Genomic DNA, 21,985 nt, shown 5'->3' on the forward strand with positions numbered 1-21,985 from the left:
AAGAGGCTCCTAGAACTAATGAGTTAGTTTAGCAAGGAGACAGGATATAAGGTCAATGTGTAGTAATCAGTGTATTTTTATGTGGATTAGCATTAACATTCATAAATTTAAAAAATACCATTTATAATGATACAAAAAACACCCCATGAAATATTTAGGTGTAAATCTAACAAATTATGTAGAATATCTCTATGCTGAAAATTATAGTACAGTTGTCAATAAAATAAAAGAAGTTCTAAATAAGTGGATTTATGTTTGTGGATAGGAAGGCACAATATTGTCCAGATGCCAATTCTTCCCAAATTGATGTATAAATTCAAGTCAACCTCAGCCAGTCCCAGAGAGACTTCTGTAGCAGTTGTCAAGCTAATTCTAACATTAACAAAGGCAAAGAATACAGAAGAGTCAGAACATTTTTAGAAAAGAACAAAGCTGAAAGAATCACACTACCTGATTTCAACACTTATTGTAAAGATACACTACAGGCTTCCTTGGTGGTCCAGCGGTTAGGACTCAGTATTTCCAATGCAGGGAGTGCAGGTTTGATCCCTGGTTGGGGAACTAAGATTCTACCTGCTGCAAGGCATGGCCAAACACAAACAAACAAAAAACCTCAAACCAGTTTGATATTGTCAAAAAGGACAGACACATAGGTCAGTGAAACAGAGAAGAACCCAGGTGTAGACCCTCGTATGTATGGTCAATCGATTTTGACAGAGGCACAAAGGGAACACTAGGGAAATTACAGTCACACTGACAAATGCTGTAGCAACTGGACACCCACATGCAAAAGAATGACTCTCCATCCATGATGTGAAGCAGTTTGAACCCTGATGTGTTCCTATGAGCATGCAGGATTATTACAGTCACATTGGAAAGAGTTTGGCAGTTCAGCATTCATTTACCATAAGATCCAGCAACCTCCCTTTAGATATGCCCAAGTGAAATGAAAACTCATGTTTATGCATAAACCACTACACAGATATTTATAGAATCTTTATTCATCACTGTTCGAAAATGGAAACAATCCAAGGCATCCTTCAACTTATGAATGGATAAACAAGCTATTGTATATCTGTGCAGTGGAACCCTGCTCAGCAAACTCCTGAGACCTGCAAGTACATGGATGAAGCTCAATGCATTCTTTTTTTTTTTTTTTTTTTTTGCCTGCACCCTTACTAGGGTGGGTGGAATCTTAGTTCCCTGGCCACGGATCGAACCCGCACCCTCTGCAGTGGAAATGTAGACTCCCAACCATTGGACCACCAGGGTAAGTCCCTCAATGCATTCTTGTAAGTGAAGAAGTCAGACTTCAAAGGGTATGTGCTGGAGGATTCCATTTTTCAGACATTCTGAAATAGGTGAAAGTATAGGGACTGAAAACAGACCAGTGGTTGTCAGGGATCCTGTATCTCACTAGGATAATTTTCTGGTCTTTGTGTTGAGTTTATCATGTTTTTCATTATTTAAAAACAAGAGCAACAAAGAACAAAGATTTTTCCCCATACACACAAGCTCAGATGCTTTGTAATCATGTTGTCTTTAAAATATTATATTGTCACTTTGATTAAATAGGTAACCAAGTTGTTTCCCTCAGGCAACCGTGATTCTGTCTCAATCAAGTGACTAAATCTCCTTTGATAGCTCTTTTGATTTTTCCCAAGTTTGGATCCTAAATTGAGAAAAATAAAATGACATTCCCAGGATATTTTTTACATCTAGCACAATATTTTAGATTTTCAAGAGTTCCCCTGGAAATCATAAAGATTTGATTTTGTGCCTTATAAAAAAAGATACTAGAATAATTAGGTTTCTATTTTTTTTTTTTTCCTGGTTGTCTCCATACCTCTAAATCTGGAGCAGGAAATGGCAATCCACACCAGTATTCTTGCCTGGAAAATTCCATGGGCAGAGGAGCCTTGGTGGCTATGGTCCATGGGGTTGCAAAGATTTGGACATGACTGAGCACTGAACACAAATTTCTAAATCAATTCTACATTAACGTAAGAATTGCATGGGAAAAACTGTCAAATCAAAAGAGACGTTCAGCTTACCCTAGGTTAAGTTTCAGTAGTTAAAATGATATTAGTTCAAATATTTCAGAAGTCCTACATGTTATAAGAATGCCTTGGAGACTGGTCAGTAATGCTCGGTATCTATAACATGTTCTCACCCTCAGGGGAAACATCCATTAAATTCTGACGAAATGGGTATGCATTCTACCACAATATAGAATTTTCTTCTCCATTCTGATATTACTGATTGCTATAATACATTAACCAGGGTCATTCAGTTTCTTAATTAAAGAGGTCTCTGCTTTCTTCTGAGTCTTGGCCATGGGTTCTACAGGCTAGAATTTGTCTCTTCAACAAAAAAGGTGATCTCAGAGCCTCCTAGAAAATGATTATACCAAATACTCTAAAGTATTGATATGGCTAAGAATAGACTCTAAGGCACATGCTTCTGATCTGACATAGCTGAACCAATTTTCAGATTGCGTCAATAGACAGAGTCAGGATTTCAAGGACTCTTTTCAGTTTAACATGTGAAAGCAGACTGCTTACCCACACCAGCAGAAAGGGAATTAATTATGTGGGGTGGAATAGACTGAGGAAGGACATTTCCTTTGGATTGCTTGTTTACAATATTGTTGATAGTAGTTTTTTCTCAAATTTAATTTTTATTTTGTCTTAGAATATAGTTGATTTACAATATTGTGTTAGTTTCAGATATACAACAAAGAGATTAGGTTCTCTCTCTGTCTCTCTGTCTCTCTCTCTACACACACACACACACACCCATTCTTTATATACATATCAACTCAGTTTTGTGAACCTATGGACTGCAGCACGCCAGGCTTCCCTGTCCATCACCAACTCCCAGAGCTTGCTCAAACTCATGTCCATGGAGTCGACGATGCCATCCAACCATCACATCCTCTGTTGTTCCCTTCTCCTCCTGCCTTCAATCTTTCCCAGCATCAGGGTCTTTTCAAATGAGTCAGTTCTTCGCATCAGGTGACCAAGGTATTGGAGCTTCAGCTTCAGCATCAATCCTTCCAATGAATATTCAGGACTGATTTCCTTTAGGCTTGACTGGTTTGATCTCCTTGCAGTTCAAGGGACTCTCAAGAGTCTTCTCCAGCACCACAGTTCAAAAGTATCAGTTCTTCGGCACCCAGCTTTCTCTATAGTACAACTTTGACACCCATACATGACTACTGGAAAAACCATAGCTTTGACTAGATGGACCTTTGTTGGCAAAATAATGTTCTTTAATATGCTGTCTAGGTTGGTCATAGCTTTTCTTTCAAGGAGCAAGTGTCTTTTAATTTCATGGCTGCAGTCACTATCTGCAGTGATTTTGGAGCCCCCCAAAATAAAAGTCTCTCACTGTTTTCATTGTTTCCCCATCTATTTGCCATGAAGTGATGGGACCAAATGCCATGATATTAGTTTTCTGAATGTTGAGTTTTAAGCCAACTTTTTTACCCCCTCCCTCACTTTCATCAAGAGGCTCTTTAGTTCTTCTTCACTTTCTGCCATAAGGGTGGTGTCATCTGCGTATCTGAGGTTATTGATATTTCTCCCAGCAGTCTTGATTCCAGCTTCACCCAGCCTGGCATTTCTCATGATGTACTCTGCATATAAGTTAAATAAGCAGGGTGACAATACACAGCCTTGACGTACTCCTTTCCCGATTTGGAACCAGTCTGTTGTTCCATGTTCAGTTCTAACTTAGCTTCTTGATCTGTATACATATTTCTCAGGAGGCAGGTAAGGTGGTCTGGTATTCCCATCTCTTGAAGAATTTTTCACAGTTTGTAGTGATCCACACAATCAAAGGCTTTGGCATAATCTATCTATATATTTACATCAATATATATATATATCCATTCTCTATATCCATAATCATAATGATCTATATCCATAATCAATATATATCCATTCTCTATACATATATATACATGCTTTTTCAGATTCTTTTTCCATGTAGGTTATTCCATGTAGGTTATTCTTTTTCCATTGCAGGTATTGAATAGAGTTTCCTATGTTGTGCAGTAGGTCCTTGTTGATTATCTATTTTATATACAGTAGTGTTGATGATATTTTTATGTTCTTCCTTTTATGGACATGGAACAAAATATGAGAAAGCCTTTCCTCCTTCTTCACTAACTGTCAATTTAGTCAACTTTGCTTTTAAGCTAAATAGAACTTTTTATGGTATCTGATTCTTACCTAACTCCCTAGCATTCAAAAATAAATGTTTTTACTCAGTTTCCTTATTTTTTAATTAAAAATATATTTATTTGGCCTTGTCAGATCTTAGTTGCATCATGTGAGATCTTTCCTTGTGACACACAGGCTCAGTTGCCCCATGGCATTTGGGATCCTGGTTCTCAGACCAGGAATTAAACACACATCCCCAGTTTCAAGGCAGACTCTAAACTATTGGACCACCAGGGCAGTCCCTGAGTTTTCTTTTTTTTTTTTTTTTTTTGTAGCAGTATAGCTTTGACATGGGTACATTAGAATCTGTCCTCTTTTTTTCCCAGAATATAATTGGACAAATCAATTATGTAGCCAAGGTCATGACTAGATGTCACATTTGAGGAGGATTCTCATTTAATTAGGTATGACAGACCCACTCTTAAGGAAAATTGCTGTGATGATTATTTTGTGGTTGTGCCGTGGGGTGACTAGATTAAACATTATTCCTAGATGTGTCTGACTGAGATTAGTATGTGAATCGGTAGACTCAGTAAACTAGATTGTTCTCGTTTGCAGATAGCAGATAGTGAGACTTCCTAGTCTCCATAATTGTGTGAGCCTATTCTTCTGATAAATCTTTCCCTATATATGTTTATCCTATTGATTCTGTTTCTCTAGTGAGCCCCAACTAATACAATTACTGACCTGCTATATAGAGTCATTGCCTACAAACCACTCCCAAGGAAACCAGCTTGGTATCTGGCTAACAGACTTCTGGTGTCAATTACTAAGGAAGCCCATCTCCTGCTAGAGCTGTATCAGTCAGTATCAGTTCAGTCACTCAGTCATGTCTAACTCTTTGCGACCCCATGAACTGCAGCAGGCCAGGCCTCCCTGTCCATCACCAACTCCCGGAGTTTGCTCAAACTCATGTTCATTGAGTCGGTGATGCCATCCAACCATCTCATCCTCTGTTGTCTCCTTCTCCTCCTGCCTTCAATCTTTCCCAGCATCAGGGTCTTTTCAAATGAGTCAGTTCTTCGCATCAGGTGGCCAAGGTATTGGAGCTTCAGCTTCAGCATCAATCCTTCCAATGAATATTCAAGACTGATTTCCTTTAGGCTTGACTGGTTTGACCTCCTTGCAGTTCAAGGGACTCTTAAGAATCTTCTCCCAACACCACAGTTCAAAAGCATCAATTCTTCAGCACTCAGCTTTCTTTATAGTCCAACTCTCACATCCATCCATACATGACTACTGGAAAAACCATAGCTTGTGGCAAAGTAATGTTTTTTAATATGCTGTCTAGGTTAGTCATAGCATCTCTTCCAAGGACCAAGTGTCTTTTAATTTCATGGCTGCAGTCACTATCTGCAGTGATTTTGGAGCCCAAGAAAATAAAGTCTGTGTCACTGTTTCCATTGTTTCCCCATCTATTTGACATGAAGTGATGGGACCAGATGCCATGATCTTAGCTTTCTGAATGGTGAGTTTTAAGCCAGCTTTTTCACTCTCCTCTTTCACTTTCATCAAGAGGCTCTTCAGTTCTTCTTTGCTTTCTGCCATAAGGGTGGTGTCATCTGCACATCTGAGGTCCCTGTTAGGGCAGGGATGTCACAAATTTGGGGGATCTCAAGAAAAGAGGAATTCATCCCCCAATACAAGCACATATACCACCAGGTGAAATCTGGTGGGGAGAGTGTCTTGCACTTGTTTTTCTAGCCTTAGGATAGTGAAAAATAATAGAGATTTCCAGAAGTCCATTCCAGGATTTCTTATAAAAACTTTGGCACAGAAGTTTGCTCCATTCTGAAGGGCTCTAAAGCACATTCAAGGAGTCGTGTCTGGCTACTAAAGACCTTTTTTTCCCCACATATATGAATAAACAAGCCAAAGATACTGATACCAGCCACTTTGGAGGTTATGTATGATATGAGGAAAGTAGTAGAGAGACTTCTGAGTTGTCCATAATTTGAAAATAAGGCAAAAAAATGGACTGATACATCCTTTTGATAGAGCTCAGGCCCACATAAATTTAGAGGGGTTTATCTTGTTCAACATATTATTGATTCAAGTTTTCAAATTTAGTGAAGTTACGTGTTAACTTTTGTAGATTTTCGTCCAGTATAGATGCAAATGATTTGTGTCCAATGGAACAGAAAATCTGAAGTTTATAGCTTACTGCCCTAGTGGACATTTAAGAATTTGTATCTAGTCCAGAAATTTTATCCTGATAGCCCCTTACTTAATTGCCTATAAAGACCTGGTTCCTTAAATGCTATTTGAACCAATCTTAACATCTCACTGCTTCCCTCAGTAATTAATGAGTAGAATAAAATCTTCGACAAGCATTCATTTTATATTTGCATGAGTTATGCTTTTAAAATCCTGAAAATTGTACTTTACCATAAATACAGATTTGTCTTTTCATTTTTATTAATCTCAGAAATTGAGAAAGGGATTCTGATGTATGTGGTGTATAACTGAGTTGATACAACTTCAGAAAAAAAGAAAGATATTTAAGCAATTGGTTTTTGCAACAGTCCTATGAGTTCGACCAAGTTTTCCTGAAACATATATTAAAAAATCATGCATGGAGTACCTTCATGAACCATCTAGAGGTTTTGAATCTTAAGGTAAGAATCCTCTGATTCTAGATGAGGTCTGAAGCTTACTCTCCTTTGACCTGATGTGGTTTGATGCTATGATAACCAAACATAGATGTGAAATGGTTCCATGGTAGTGGATCCTAAAAATGAAAGTGAAAAAAGTGGTCTCCTGCATTGCAGGCAGATTCTTTACCAACTGAGCTATCAGAGAAGCCTGGATCCTAAAAATATCTGTTGTCAAATGAATGTCAACACAGAGAATGGGTGTATTCTTGAAGCCTGGGTCATGGTTCTCCCAAGCCTTTCTAATTGGAGCCCTTGGCATTTCCATTTGTCTCATCTGGAACTGAGTTTGCTGTACCTTCCTGGACATGTGTTGTTAGTCTGATTTGTCACATGGAGTCCATTTTTCTCTCCTGGAATAATCTCTGATTGATTCCAGGTCACCCATTTTCCCCCAGATCAGAGTTTCCTGCATGGCCGGTCATTAGGACACATCATTTATGAATAGATGAATGCCAGCCAGTCCAGAAAAGCTCAGCCTATACCTTGATTGACTAGGGTCAGGTAATGGAGCAGAGTAGGGAGGAGGTGGATGGACCCGTGGATCAGGAAGATCCCCTGGAGGAGGAAATGGCAACCCTCTCCATCTTCTTGCCTGGAGAATCCCGTGGATAGAGGAGCCTGGCAGGGCTACAGTCCATGGGGTTGCAAAGAGTCAGACACAACTAAGCACAGATGCTTAAAAATACATTAATTAAAGAAAATTTTAAAAATAACAACAAAAACAACAAAAGAACACTCAAAAGGAAGCATATATGGATTAGCAAGAGACTTGTAGATATACCCAGAAAGTAGATGATGGTGTTTTGCACTAGACTTGTGGCAGTAAATATGGTGAAAAAAATGTCGGATTATATATATGAAATATACATATTTAGAGGTACAAAAAAAGAATTTACTGATGAACTTGATATGGATGTGAGAGAAAGAGAGGAATTAATAGGTTTATGGACTGAGTAACAGGGCCAATGGTGACACCATTTATTGACATGGATTGTAAGGAGGACCAATGTTTGAATAGAGAGGAAGCCAGCATTTCTGTTTAGGACATTAAGTGTGTGGTGCCTTTGAGATATCCATGTAGAAACATGAGGCTATTGTAGCTCAGAGGCTCCAATAGTTCTAGGTGGGGAGAGAAATGTGAGAGTTGCCAGCTCATTTGAAGGTGTGGGCCCACACATTATAACCTAACAGAGTGTCAGTGGGGAAGAGAAGGGCATGAGAATGAGACCTTGGGGACCTCTTACATTTAGAAGTCTGGGAAAGGAGGAGGGCCTAGCAAAGGAGGCTGAGAAGGAGTGTCCTCTAAGGCAGGAGGAAAACCAGAAGAATGTGGTGTCCCAAAGGCGAGACAAGAAGCTATTAATATTTCAAGGCAGACTGGTCAGCAACATCAAATGCTACTGAGAGATTAGGGATGAAATGAGGAAGAAGAATCAACCAATCGCTGGCCTTGACCTGATATAGCTCATCAGAGACATTGATAAGAGTCCTCTTGGAAAAGAGATAGGGAGGAAGCTTGATTTTTACAGGGTGGTTAGCAACATGGATTTTGGAATTAGCCAGATGATGGTAATAGTGACCTAAGATCATGGCATCCAGTTCCATCACTTCATGACAAATAGGTGGGGAAACAATGGAAACAGTGGCAGGCTGTTTTCTTGGACTCCAAAATCACTGTGGATGGTGACTGTAGCCATGAAATTGATAGATGCTTGCTCCTTGGAAGAAGAGCTATGACAAACCTAGACAGCATATTAAAAAGCAAGACACCACTTTGCTGACAAAAGTACGTCTAGTCAAAGCTATGGTTTTTCCAGTAGTCATGTACAGATGTGAAGGTTGGACCCTAAAGAAGGCTGCGCGCCAAAGAATACATGCTTTCAAACTGTAGTGCTGGGGAAGACTCTTGAGAGTCCCTTGAACTACAAGGAGATCAAACCAGTCAATCCTAAAGGAAATCAATCCTGAATATTTATTGGAAGGACTGATGCTGAAGCTGAAACTCTAATAGTTTGGCCACTTGTTGCAAAGAGCCAACTCACTGGAAAAGACCCTGATGCTGGGAAAGTTGAGGGCCAGAGGAGAATGGGGCAACAGAGGATGATATAGTAGGACAGCATCACTGACTCAATGGACATGAGTTTGAGCAAACTGGGAGACAGTGAAGGACAGGGAAGCCTGGTGTGCTGTTGTCCATGGGGTGATAAAGAGTTGGACACAACCGAGGTACTGAACAACAAATAATAACGACCGTAATTATGACTCAGTATCTACCAAGTGTTTTTTTAAGTTTTTTGTTTATGTGAACCATTTTTAAAGTCTTTATTGAATTTGTTACACTATTGCTTCTGTTTTATGTATTTTTTTTGGCTGCAAGGGATGTGGGATCTTATCTCCCTAACTAGGGATTGAACTGCACCCCCTGCATTGGAAGGTGAAATGTTAATCACTGGACCACAAGAGAAGTTCCTTTACCAGATATCTTGTAAAAAGCATGTCATCCTCTAAACTCTATGAGGCTGGTAGCACCATCAGGCTTATTTTATAGATAAAGAAATCAAAGTATTTAGACAAACTGACTAGTGTCACACCCATCAGTAGCAAAAAACAGGATCCAAACAGAAGCTATTTGACTTCACAGCCATACCTTGGCTGTTAAAATTTTTTAATTGAAATGTTTTTATTGAAGTGTAGGGGCTTCCTTGATGGCTCAGCAGGAAAGAATTCACCTGCCAATGCACAAGATGCGGGTTTGATCCCTGACTCGGGAAGATCCCCTGGAGAAGGAAACGGCAACTCACTCCAGTATTCTTGTCTGGGAAATTCAACGGACAGAGGAGCCTGGCGGGCTACAGTCCATGGGGGTCACAAAGAGTGGGACATGACTTAGCAACGAAACAGCAGCAAAACTGAAGTAGCTGATTTACAATGTTGTGTTTGTCTCAGGTGTCCAGGAAAGTGATTCAGTTACACATACATACTTGAACCACTGTTTACAAATTGCTTCCTATAGCTAGTTTAAAGCCTTGCTGCCCTACTGACCAGCTGTGTAATTTGGGGTAAGTTACTTAACTTAGTAAGACTCGGTCTCCTACCGTTGTCATGAAATGGAGATCTGATGTGTGTAGAGAGTCTGTAAGCATTAGCTGAGTTATGAATGCACGGAGCCTGGCCCACGGTTATCATCTGGTGCAGCCTACTCATGTCAGTTCCAGAAGGCCCAGAAAACTTGACTCAGGTATGAGAAAGAGTGTCAGAGGGAAGGCTGTGCCAATGCCCCGACTTCTCGTCCAGAGCTCAGGGCTCTTAGAACCTCTGACCAGCTCTCTTTCTCCAAAGCCCCCTACTTAGGGACCAAAACACTCTTTGATGCAATTCCAGTGCACCTGTGAGCTGCTCAAACTAGTCCCTGCTCAGGCAACAAATAATTCGCAGTGTCATTACCTGCCTGATGCCTTTTGAAGCAGCACTGTCCCCAGGAGCGCTGTCACTGGAGTGACAATCCCTCACGTTGTATAGCTCCCCAAGGCTGACACTCTGCTTTTGTGTTCTAAAATGCTCAAGACAGATCACAGCGAGTGCCAGTTCATTCCAGAAAGCAGAAAGATACACACTAGGCTGTCCTATGCCTAAGTAGGGGAAATGGCAGATATGTATGTATGTATTTCCTATCCAGTCTATCTCAGCTGTGGTTTGGTTATGAAGACAATTCTCAAAGATGAAGTTTAGTTTCGGAGGGTTTTAAATCTGAGACTTTTACGAGGTAACGTGGATTCCGAATCATGAACGTCGACTGTGAAAGGGACACAGAGAGTGGTTAGTTCAGTGGCCTTTGTTTTTGTGGTTGTGGGGGACTGTGAGACACCCCCCAAAGCTCTGAGCACATGGGCAAGGTGGCGAGGTGATAGGTTAGGACTGTAGCCTCCAACCCCAGCTGTTTATCCAAATAGATGTGTTTGTGTCTGCTGTATACACAGCGCTTACTATAGACTCCATTGAGGGAAAGAGCTTTGGTTTAAAAATCGTGATTTAGTCTAATTTATCTTACAGATAAGGAAACTGAGGTCCAGACAGGTAACTGCTTTGTCCAACATATGAGACTAAGCTGGGCTTCCCAGATGGCTCAGTGGTAAAGAATCTGCCTGCCAATGCAGGAGACATGGGTTTAATCCCTGGGTCAGGAGGATCCCCTGGAAGAGGAAATGGCAACCCACTCCAGTATTCTTGCCAGAAAATTCCCATGGACAGAAGAGCCTGGTGGGCTACAGTCCTTGGGGTCACAAAGAGTGGTACACAACTAAGGAACTGAGCACAAACACGATAAGGCTGAGCCTGTCCCATAGCTGAGACTGGAACTCAAGTCCCTGATTCCCATGGGATTTTTTCCCCCCTCCTCTCAGTAGGGCTATGAGTTGACTTTCATTTTTGCCATTATTTTCAGCAGAGGCATCAGTAAACTTTTTCTTGCAAAGGGTTAGATCACAGGTATTTTCCATTTTGTGGGCTATACAATCTCGGTTGCAACTACCCAGTTCCATCCTTGTAATGCAAAGCCACTGCTTGACAAAATGTAAGCAGGTGAAAGTGGTCAGAAGGTACAAACTTCTAATTATAAAGATCATGGCATGGTGACTATAGCTACTAATGGCTTCCCAGGTGGTGCTAGTGGTAAAGAACCTGTCTGCCAATGCAGGAGACATAAGAGGTGTAGATTTGATCCCTGGGTCGGGAAGATCCCCTGGAGGAGGGAATGCCAATGCATGCCGGTATTCTTGCCTGGAGAATTCCATGGACTGGGGAGCCTGACTGGCTACAGTCAGTGGGGTCACAAAGAGTCAGACATGACTGAAGAGAGCAAGCACAATATCAAATTAGAAGCTTGAAAGTTGCTAAGAGGATAGGTTTTTAAAGCTCTCACCATATACACAGAAACTAGCTGTCTGAGCAATGGACATGGTAACTAACCTTGCTGTGGTAATCATTTTGCAATATACACATACATAAAATCACTGTGGTGTTCAGCTTAAACTTACACTGTGGTCTTTGTCAGTTATATCTCAATAAAGGTGGGGGGAAAAGAAAAAAAGAGGAGGGTCTATGTATATGATAAGCAATGTATGCTTGTTGTTTTAACTTATTGGCTCAGAGCCAGGAGACTTAAATTTAATGCCTGTCTACTTCTCATTAGCTGGGTGAACTTGGGAATGTCATTTAGCCTCTCTGAGCTTCAAGTGTCTCATCTTTTTGAGTGGTGATTGTAATACCTACCGCCAAAGATTGTTGTGAAGATTAAACAAGATAATGTATTAAAGCTCCATGTTAAATCCTATTTTTTTTTTTAATGTACAAATACATAGCAAAGTGTTTTTCTTTTAGTATAAACCGAATTTTCAAAGAGATTAAACCTGAAGAGCGATTTATCCTTGCAGCAGTGGGCACTGTTCTCAAAGTTGTAATCCACTGTGGAAACGGCGGATCATTCTGACATTTCTCATGGATCATCGGGATATTCGCCAAGGCCTGAGAATGGATTTTGAGATGTCTCTTAGGCAGGAATTTTAATTCCTTGCAAATTACATTGCTCACATGAAAATGTGCTATATGCTGCAAATAGAGATTGCAGCTAGCCTCAACACCAAATGAGGTTTGCATTATTTTAAATTTGATTGATGTCATTCTCTTGTGCATTCCTGAAAGAAATATAGAGAAGTCAGGTGACTCAATATCAGTCTTAAGTGATACTTATTAGCATGATGGTTATTCAATAAAGATATTCTTAAAGTGTAGGAGGCTCTTGTACAACTAGATTCAGTTGCATGCTGAAGGCTGTGCGTATTCATTATTTCCCAATTGTTACCGAGAGTCCAATTTTAATTTGTTTGCTATTTCTGTTAATACCAAGGCCCACTTAGTATATCCATTGAAAGTCCTTAAGAATATTAACAGGGAATCCTCCTAGAATTGCCACAGAGTTTTTAAATGTTTGTGAATTACTCTGACAGGCTTTTAGATTTAACTCACATTAAGGAGATTTCATTATTAACAAGAATATGTGCAAATTAAAATGAGGCCATTAGCATCTTAAAAACATCGCATTTTTAAAAAGAAAGCAAGTTTGAAAAAAATTGAGAAAATGCATTTTGCAAAAGCCAGGTTGCCAAAAATAAAGAGAGAAGAGAAACCAAATTTAACCATACCAATAAAGACATACTGATTGTGTTTACAAACGAGTACTGAGAAGTATTATTTAGAAGAAAGTGAATTGGACTAGAAATCTGTGTTCCAGTTTTAGGTCAGTTTTCCAAAAAACAATAGAATGGCAGAGAATTCATCATATGGTTAACTTGCCAAATAACAAATTCAAAGAATTTGCAAAATTTCCTAAAATTGTGTTTATTTTAAACTGTTGGTTGATTTTTTAAAACAAAGGGTTTAGATGATTTCCGGGAAGGTTTAGGTGATCAGCTTTCAGAAGATTTTAGGAACTCCTCATGGTGTGTCTATCCCCAAGCTTCCCATAGTGACTGGAGCTCCGGAGACGGATCAGAGGGTTTGCCGGAGGAGGGTGGAGAGAGGGGTCAGCTGAGAACTCAGCCTGGGCTGCAGACCCCAGAGGGGCTTTGAGCAGCAGAGGGCAGGGCAGGGCAGGGTAAACCAAGATGACAAGGGTGAGGGTGGGGAAACCTGGAGCTCCAAAGGGCAGGGACCTGGTGGGGGAGAGGCCCCTGGTGGTACAGGAGGTAGAATTGGGGGCCAGCGAGAGGGAGCCCGAAGGGCTGTGCCAAGGATGAGAAGGAACCTGGCTAAGGAGTTCCGGCTCCTCACAGCAACACCCATGGATCCAGTATGAATTGCTGTAAAGCCAATAAGTCGTTAAAAGTGGAGCACATTTTTGATGATTTGGGAAACTCAGACATTAGTCACTGATGACTCGGCATTTGGTAGAATGACAAGTGCACTGACTTTTATCAAACTGACTCAGCGAACTGATTGTGCAATGAACTGGTCACGGAAACCAGCTTCAGCTCCAGGTGGGCAGGCCCTAAGGTGGACCCTGGCCAAAGCACCCTCCTCTATGGGCCTCCGCAGTGGAGCAGTGGGGCCAGCCCAGGTCAAAAGAGCACAGGGACGCTTTCTGCAGGTAGGTGCCCTGGGGCAGAGAGGGGCAAGCAAGGCAGGCTCTGGGCCTTGACCCCCAAGTCAACCAGGCCTGCCCTCTGCTCCCACATGAGGCTTCTTGTGGGAGAGAGGAAATGTTTCACTGTTAAAATCAACAGAAACACGTTTGAAAACTACTAAAAAAGATGATTACACACCCTTTGGAATAATAATAATTAATACTTTAGAGCACTTACTACACCCTGGACACTGTGCTGAGCACTTTATTTCCTCATTTAATTTTTTTTCATTTAAAAATTTATTTGTTTTTAATTGGAGGATAATTGTTTTACAATATTGTGTTGGTTTCTGCCACATATCAACATAAATCAGCCCCAGGTATGTGACATTTCCACATTTAATCCTCACTCCTGCCCTTCGAGGAAGGTGACTGCCATCCTTACCTTGTGGGTGAGGAAATGGGCTCAGTGTCTGACTTTTTCTAGAAAACCATGCATTCTAGACTATCCCCCACTGTGCAAACTGCAGATGGCCTAGTGTCTCTCTTTTGATCTCTCTCACATGGGGACTTTCTAGGGGCTATTTTAGGCAGGAGACACAGGAGACAGGGGTTCGATCCCTGGGTCTGGAAGATCCCCTGGAGTAGGAAATGCAACCCACTCCAGTATGCTTGCCTGGAGAATCCCATGGACTGAGGAGCCTGGCGGGCCACAGTCCACGGGGCAGCAGAGAGTCAGACACGACAGAACGTCTAAGCAGCAGCAACAGCAGTAGCCAGACCACTTTGCACCTTGATCCTGACCTCTTTGCTGAAAAGAGGCTCCATCCCTAATGTGAGCAGAGCAGGAAAAGCGGGCTCTTCCTGTTCTGATTGGTTCTCACTGCCTCACCTTTGTGGTTGCTGCTTTCTTTGCTCACTGGTTAGCCAAGCCTTTATGGCGCCGCCTCATTCCCGCCGTCTTTCTAGGAAGCCTTAAGTGTCCTCAGCAATCACAGCTGCAGCCCAAGGGCCAGCACGCTGAGTAGAGACTCCCCAGTCAGGGTGCATGCAAGTCAGTCATGCAAGTCGTGTGAGCTCCAGGGATCTGCCGTACAACACTGGGCCCGCAGATAGCAGTCCTGGATCCGACACTTACTAATCTGTTGAGCGGAGAAGGAAATGGCAACCCACTCCAGTATCCTTGCCTGAGAATCCCGCAGACAGAGGAGGCTGGCAGGCTACAGTCCCTGGGGTCACACGACTTAGCGACTAAACCCCCACTGTCAATCTGTTAAGAGAGTAGATCTCATGCTATGTGTTCTTACCACAAAACATAGGGACTTCCTTGGTGGTCCAGTGGTTAAGAGTTCGCCTTCCAATGCAGGGGGTGCCGGTTCGATCCCTGGTTGGGGAGCTAAGACCCTCAGGGCCAAAAAATCAAAACGTAAAATGGAAGCAGTATTCTAAGAAATTTCATAAGACTTTAAAAATGGTCCACATCAAAAAATCTTAAAAAAAAAAGAAGCCCAAAAATGAAAACCAATGCATAGCTTATCTACTGTGTTCCCAGCATTGTGCACGGGGTCCTGTTTCAACAGGTAAACCCAAGAGTTCTAATATCACTGCCTTTGCACAGACAGGGAAACTGAGTCACTTGGGGTCAAGTCAGTTGCCAAAGCATGCAGCTGGCAGAGACAGAGCTCTACTCCCCGCCGACCACTTGCTGCTTCCTCACCCCTGTTGACCGACGCCTCACTGCCCTCTCCCCAGGTCACAGGGACTCCATCTCTTCCTAACTCCTCTGACTCTTTAAAAAGCAGCTCACAACTCTTTGACCCTTTGCATAGCATGTTTGCCATTGTAGATTAGCTTTGCTGGAATCTGTATCTCCCCTCCCGAGCTGGGAAGGGAGACTCCTGAGGACCCTGGCCCCCATCACTTCCCTCCAAGGTGTCAGCACAGAACTGGACACAGGACTGGATGACTTTCTTGTGCATTCTTCAGCCACCCTGGAAGCCGTTTGTCCCTGGGGAATTACAGCTTTCGGTTTGTTTGTATTGTTCACAATGGGGATTTGTTTTCTGTCCTACTACATAAATGTCTTCACGGGATAATTGTTGGCGTGTTTCAGGGAAGGTTTGCACCTCGTGGAGTCAGCCCTTTCTCCAACATCCATCATAGTCAGCTGCCAACGTCAGCAGCTTGAGCCCGAGCTGCCTGCTGCCAGCTTGTCCTGCCCTATGGGCAACCTGGTCATGGCCACATGTCCAGGTAACAAATGCTTAAGGAGCTTAGTCTTGCTCCACAGACCTTTTGCTCAGCACTGACCATTGCTATGTGGGGTAAAGACTGGAGAAAAGACTGTTGGCCACTTGTTATTTTAAGTACATGCTTTAGCTGATAGCCAGAACACACAAGAGGAAGAGGCCAAAGAGATGCATGGTGGCTGCAGGTGAGGAGATGCCACGCGTTAGCCCACCATTGTGCCACCCTCTCTCACTCATCAGGAAATGCTATGTAGGCTGCAGTATCCACTGTGGTAGAGAGAAAAATAGCAACTCTAAGACGTCCTCCTCCTAATGTCTGGATCCTGTGGCTGGGTTAGGTGCCACGGCAAAGAGGAATTAAGGATGCAGAGGGAATGAAGCCTGTCCATCAGATGACCTTAAAATAGAGGGATTAGCCTGGATTATCCGAGGGATGGATGTAATCACAGGGTCTTTGCAAGGGGAAGAGGGAATTGGCAGAACTGTCAGAGAGATGGCAGCCTGAGAAGGACTCAGCTCAATGTTGCTGGCTTTGAAGGAGGAGGAAGGTAGCCATGATATAAGGCAAGTAGGCAGGTTTAGAAGCTTAAAAAGGCAAGGCAAGGGATTCTCTCTTAGAGCTTCTAGAAAGCAATGCACCCTGCCTGCACCTTGATCTCAGCCTGGTGAGTTCCATGCCAGACATCTGATCTACGGACTTGTAAGATGTTAAATTTGTGGGTTTTTTTTTAACCACTAAATTGGCAACAAATAGTCACAGTGGCACTGGAGAACTAATACAGATTCCTTAAAAAACTAAAAATAGAATTGCCATATGATGCAGCAATCCCCCTACTGGGCATATACCTGAAGAAAGCCATAATTTCAAAAAGACACATGCACCCCCAATGTTCATTGGAGCACTATTTACAATAGCCAGGATGCGGAAGCAACTTAATATGCATCCACAGAGAAATGAGTAAAGAAGAGGTGGTACATATATACAATGGAGTATTACTCAGTCATAAAAAGGAAATGAAATTGGGTCATTTGTAGAAACGTGGGTGGACCTAGAGACCGTCATACGTAGGGAAGTTAGAAAGAACAAAACAAATATTGTATAGTAACGCATGTATGAAATTTAGAAATTTGGTATAGATGATCTTATTTGCAAAACAGAAATAGAGACAGACATAGAGAACAAGTGTATGCCCACCATGGGGATAGGAAGAGGGGTGAGATTAATTAGGGTATGGGGATTGACATATACACGTGATTGATTCTATGTATAAAATAGATAACTGATGTGAACCTGCTCTATAGCACAAGCTCTACACAGTGCTCTGTGGTGCCCTAAGAGGAAGGGAGTCCAAGGGAGGGGGGACACGTGTATACGTATAGCTGATTCATTTTGCTATAGAGTGGATGTGATGGAATTCCAGTTGAGCTATTTCAAATCCTGAAAGATGATGCTGTGAAAGTGCTGCACTCAATATGCCAGCAAATTTGGAAAACTCAGCAGTGGTCACAGGACTAGAAAAGGTCAGTTTTCATTCCAATCCCTAAGAAAAGCAATCCCAAAGAATGCTCAAAGTACCGCACAATTGCACTCATCTCACACGCTTGTAAAGTAATGCTCAAAATTCTCCAAGCCAGGCTTCAGCAATAAGTGAACCGTGAACTTCCTGGTGTTCAAGCTGGTTTTAGAAAAGGCAGAGGAACCAGAGATCAAATTGCCAATATCCACTGGATCATCGAAAAAGCAAGAGAGTTCCAGAAAAACATCTATTTCTGCTTTATTGACTATGCCAAAGCCTTCGACTGTGTGGATCACAATAAACTGTGGAAAATTCTGAAAGAGATGGGTATACCAGACCACCTGACCTGCCTCTTGAGAAACCTGTATGCAGGTCAGGAAGCAACAGATAGAACTGAACATGGACCAACAGACTGGAAAAGGAGTACGTCAAGGCTGTATATTGTCACCCTGCTTATTTAACTTATATGCAGAATACATCATGAGAAACGCTGGGCTGGAAGAAGCATAAGCTGGAATCAAGATTGCCGGGAGAAACATCAATAACCTCAGATATGCAGATGACACCACCCTTATGGCAAAAAGTGAAGAGGAACTAAAAAGCCTCTTGGTGAACGTGAAAGAGGAGAGTGAAAAAGTTGGCTTAAAGCTTAACCTTCAGAAAACTAAGATCATGGCCTCTGGTCCCATCACCTCATGGGAAATAGATGGGGAGACAGTGGAAACAGTGTCAGACTTTATTTTTTTGGGCTCCAGAATCACTGCAGATGGTGACTGCAGCCATGAAATTAAAAGACGCTTACTCCTTGGAAGGAGTTATGACCAACCTAGATAGCATATTAAAAAGCAGAGACATTACTTTGCCAACAAAGGTCCGTCTGGTCAAGGCTATGGTTTTTCCAGTGGTCATGTATGGATGTGAGAGTTGGACTGTGAAGAAAGCTGAGCACTGAAAAATTAATGCTTTTGAACTGTGGTGTTGGAGAAGACTCTTGAGAGTCCCTTGGACTTCAAGGAGATCCAGTCAGTCCATCCTAAAGGAGATCAGTCCCGGGTGTTCATTGGAAGGATTGATGCTGAAGCTGAAACTGCAGTACTTTGGCCACCTCATGCCAAGAGTTGACTCATTGGAAAAGACCCTGATGCTGGGAGGGATTGGGGGCAGGAGGAGAAGGGGAAGACAGAGGATGAGATGACTGGATGGCATCACCGGCTTGATGGGCATGAGTTTGAGTAAACTCTGAGAGTTGGTGATGGACAGGGAGGCCTGGCGTGCTGCGATTCATGGGGTCGCAAAGAGTCGGACACTACTGAGCGACTGAACTGAACTGAGAAATTAACGCAACATTGTAAAGCAACTGTACTCCGGTAAAAAATTAATTAAAAAAAACTGTAAACCTTAAATACTCTCAGTCTGTGAAACTTTTGTCAGCTAGAGGAAAATGTCACATCTGAGAGTTTGCATATTATTGTTTAGGTTTCAAACACTATCCTGACCTGCAAACCTGGGTGTTTCCCTTTTCACCCTGTTTTGAAAAACCACTCCAAAGTTGTTTCCCTAAGATGTATAAAACTTGCCATTTGATTTTAAGATGTATAAAAAGTCAAGCTCCGGTCAACTGGTCACTTTGGTTTTTGCTTCTGAAAACTTTCAAAAAGCGATTTTGTATTTGAACCAACTTTGTGAAAATGGTGAAAGATGGCTATGGTTGCTAAGAGAAGCTGCCAGGGTGTTGCCATGGGAACAATTGTTTTAAAATCAGGAATAACAAGCTCTACGTGTAAAGAACTGAGATAGGGAAGGCAGGGGAAGAAGCTACCTATTACTTCTTCCTCATTAAGGACAAACAGCCTGCGGTTTCCTTAAGTCCTGCAGACCTCATCCTGCTACTCTGTGGAGGGCAATAGTAAATGCAAGGGCTTTAGAGTCAAGCAGATTTGGCACATTTACCTCTGCCATCTGCATAACAAGACCTAGAGGAAGATGCAGAACTACCCAGGGACTCTGTTGTGTTAGCCGTGAAATGGGGACTATGGTAGTAGTACTTACCTCCTGGGGAGGGTGTGATTACATGGAAAAACACTGGCAATTTGTCTCACACAGTGTCTGGAAAGTAGTAAGAACTCAATTCCTGACGGTGCTATTATGCTCAGACAAGAGACCAGTTGCAAGGCTCCAGACTGTACTTCCAAACCAAATTGGGGAAAGACCTTTCTAAAGATGCCCACTCCATCGGGAACTGATAAGTGATCCTCCAGCGTCTAGACGACTGGTAGGCAGCTGCTTAGCTGGCGTGTGAGTCACCTTGAGGCAGCCACACCTGAGCTAGCTATACTTTGCACAAGGAGCAGATTCAGTGCTCCCATGGCTGGCTGTCCTGGCAATGCCATCAAAGCTCTGGCGAGCTTGCTGTTGGCTTCTTGGTGGGTCAAGTGGACCAGCACTGACTGAGGTGCCAGCTTTGAGGAGCACTGCTCTAGATCAGCGTCTGAGCATGTGGGGCAGCAACTGTTTATTTTCTCTGACTTCACCTGAGGGTGACTGATGTGAAGGGCAGGAAGGCAATGGGAGGGGGACCAGACCCATGCCATAAACGGGCATACAGACATTTTAAAAAATTGGAGTATAATCCCTTTACAATGTTGTGATAGTTTCTGCAGAACAACAAGTGAATCAGCTATTTGTATACATATATCCCTTCCTGTTGAGCCTCCCTCCCTTGCCTCATTGCACTCCTCTCGGTCATCTCAGAGTACCGAGCTGAGTTCCTTGTGCTATAAGCAGCTTCCCACTAGCTATTTTAAACACAATAGTGTATGTATGTCAATATGTGTGTGTGCGTGTGCAGTCCTGTCTCTTTGCAACCCTTATGGACTGTAGCCTGCCAGGCTCCTCTGAGCATGTGATTTTCTGGACAAGAACACTGGAGTGGGTTGCCATTTCCTTCTCCAGGGGATCTTCCTGACCTAGGCATCAAACCCATGTCTCCTGTGTCTCCTGCATTGCAGGCAGATTCTTTACCTCTGAGCCACCAGGGAAGCCCTATATATCAATGCGACTCTCTCAGTTCATCCCACCCTCTCCTTCCCCAACAGGCACAGGGACTTTGAAGATTGACTGACCAGTTTGCAGAAGCTTTTCGCCACCAGGAACTGAAAAGGCTCAACTGAGTCTGAGGAGCAAGTCTAGAACTGGGAAGGCAGCGAAATGCTGGGTTGAACTGAGAGGAGGGGGCAGAAGAGGAACTAGAGGAGGACAAATTGTCAGCAGAAGGACCACAAGAGGATGGGGTGGATGACAAATGATGAAGAGGGTGGACCTGGGGGGGCTCTACCCTGGGGGATGTGTGTTTGTGACTTGGCAAACCCAAAGGGTAATGATGAGCTGTCTGGGAAACCTGGCTGGTCAGCTCAGGCCAAGAGAAAAATTCACCTCTGCCACTAGCAGAACTAGCCTTCATAAAAGACCTTGATGAAATATTTCCATTGGGCCCAGAGTGTGGAAATGCTGGCCCTTTTCTAATTGGTCTGTTCCTGTGTGAGGTCAGACCTGGGGAATTGCCCAGATATCTCTTTACACCATTGGCTGCTGGAAGCCTTAGAGCTACACATGTGTTCCATGCAGAACACATGCATGGTCTCTGAGGCATGTCTGTTTGATTTAGATTCAATCCTGGATTCATCTTATGCTCCTACTCTGGTTTGTCTTTCTGACTTACATGTAAAGATTGTTCAGTCCTGCTTCTTTGCTTTTAAACAGAATTTGTCCTCCGTTTACAAAATTATTTTGTAATTATAAAATTGAATAATCTACAGAACAGTGAAAAGTGAAAGTGTTAGTCACTTAGTCATGTCCAACTCTTTGCGACCCCATAGACCAGGCTCCTCTGTCCTGGAATTCTCTAGGAAGAACACTGGAGTGGGTAGCCATTCCCTTCTCTAGGGGATCTTCCTGACCCAGGGATCAAACCCAGGTCTCTTGCATTGCAGGCAGATTCTTTATAATCGTATCGTTAGATCTACCTGTTATCTATGATATACTTGGGGCCTCCCAGGTGGCGCTAGTGGTAAAAAATCCAGCTTTCAATGCAGGAGATGTAAGAGGCTCGGGTTCGATCCCTGGGTCGGGAAGATCCCCTGGAATAGGGCATGGAAACCCACTCCAGTATTCTTGCCTGGAGAATCCCATGGGCAGAGGAGCCTGGCAGGCTGTGGTG

The 21,985-nt window shown here is 42.7% G+C and overlaps 1 long non-coding RNA gene across 1 annotated transcript in view; it reads left to right on the plus strand.

The window, feature by feature from the left end:
* The first annotated feature begins 1,193 nt into the window (after positions 1-1,193).
* LOC133063694 (uncharacterized) overlaps positions 1,194-21,985 on the plus strand; it is a 541,214-nt gene continuing 520,422 nt past the window's right edge. Inside the window, exon 1 of the long non-coding RNA XR_009694475.1 lies at positions 1,194-1,270. This is a non-coding gene — a long non-coding RNA (uncharacterized LOC133063694). The remainder of the gene's footprint in view (positions 1,271-21,985) is intronic.

Source organism: Dama dama, chromosome 10 (genome assembly GCF_033118175.1).
Source record: "Dama dama isolate Ldn47 chromosome 10, ASM3311817v1, whole genome shotgun sequence".
Lineage (NCBI taxonomy): Eukaryota > Metazoa > Chordata > Mammalia > Artiodactyla > Cervidae > Dama > Dama dama.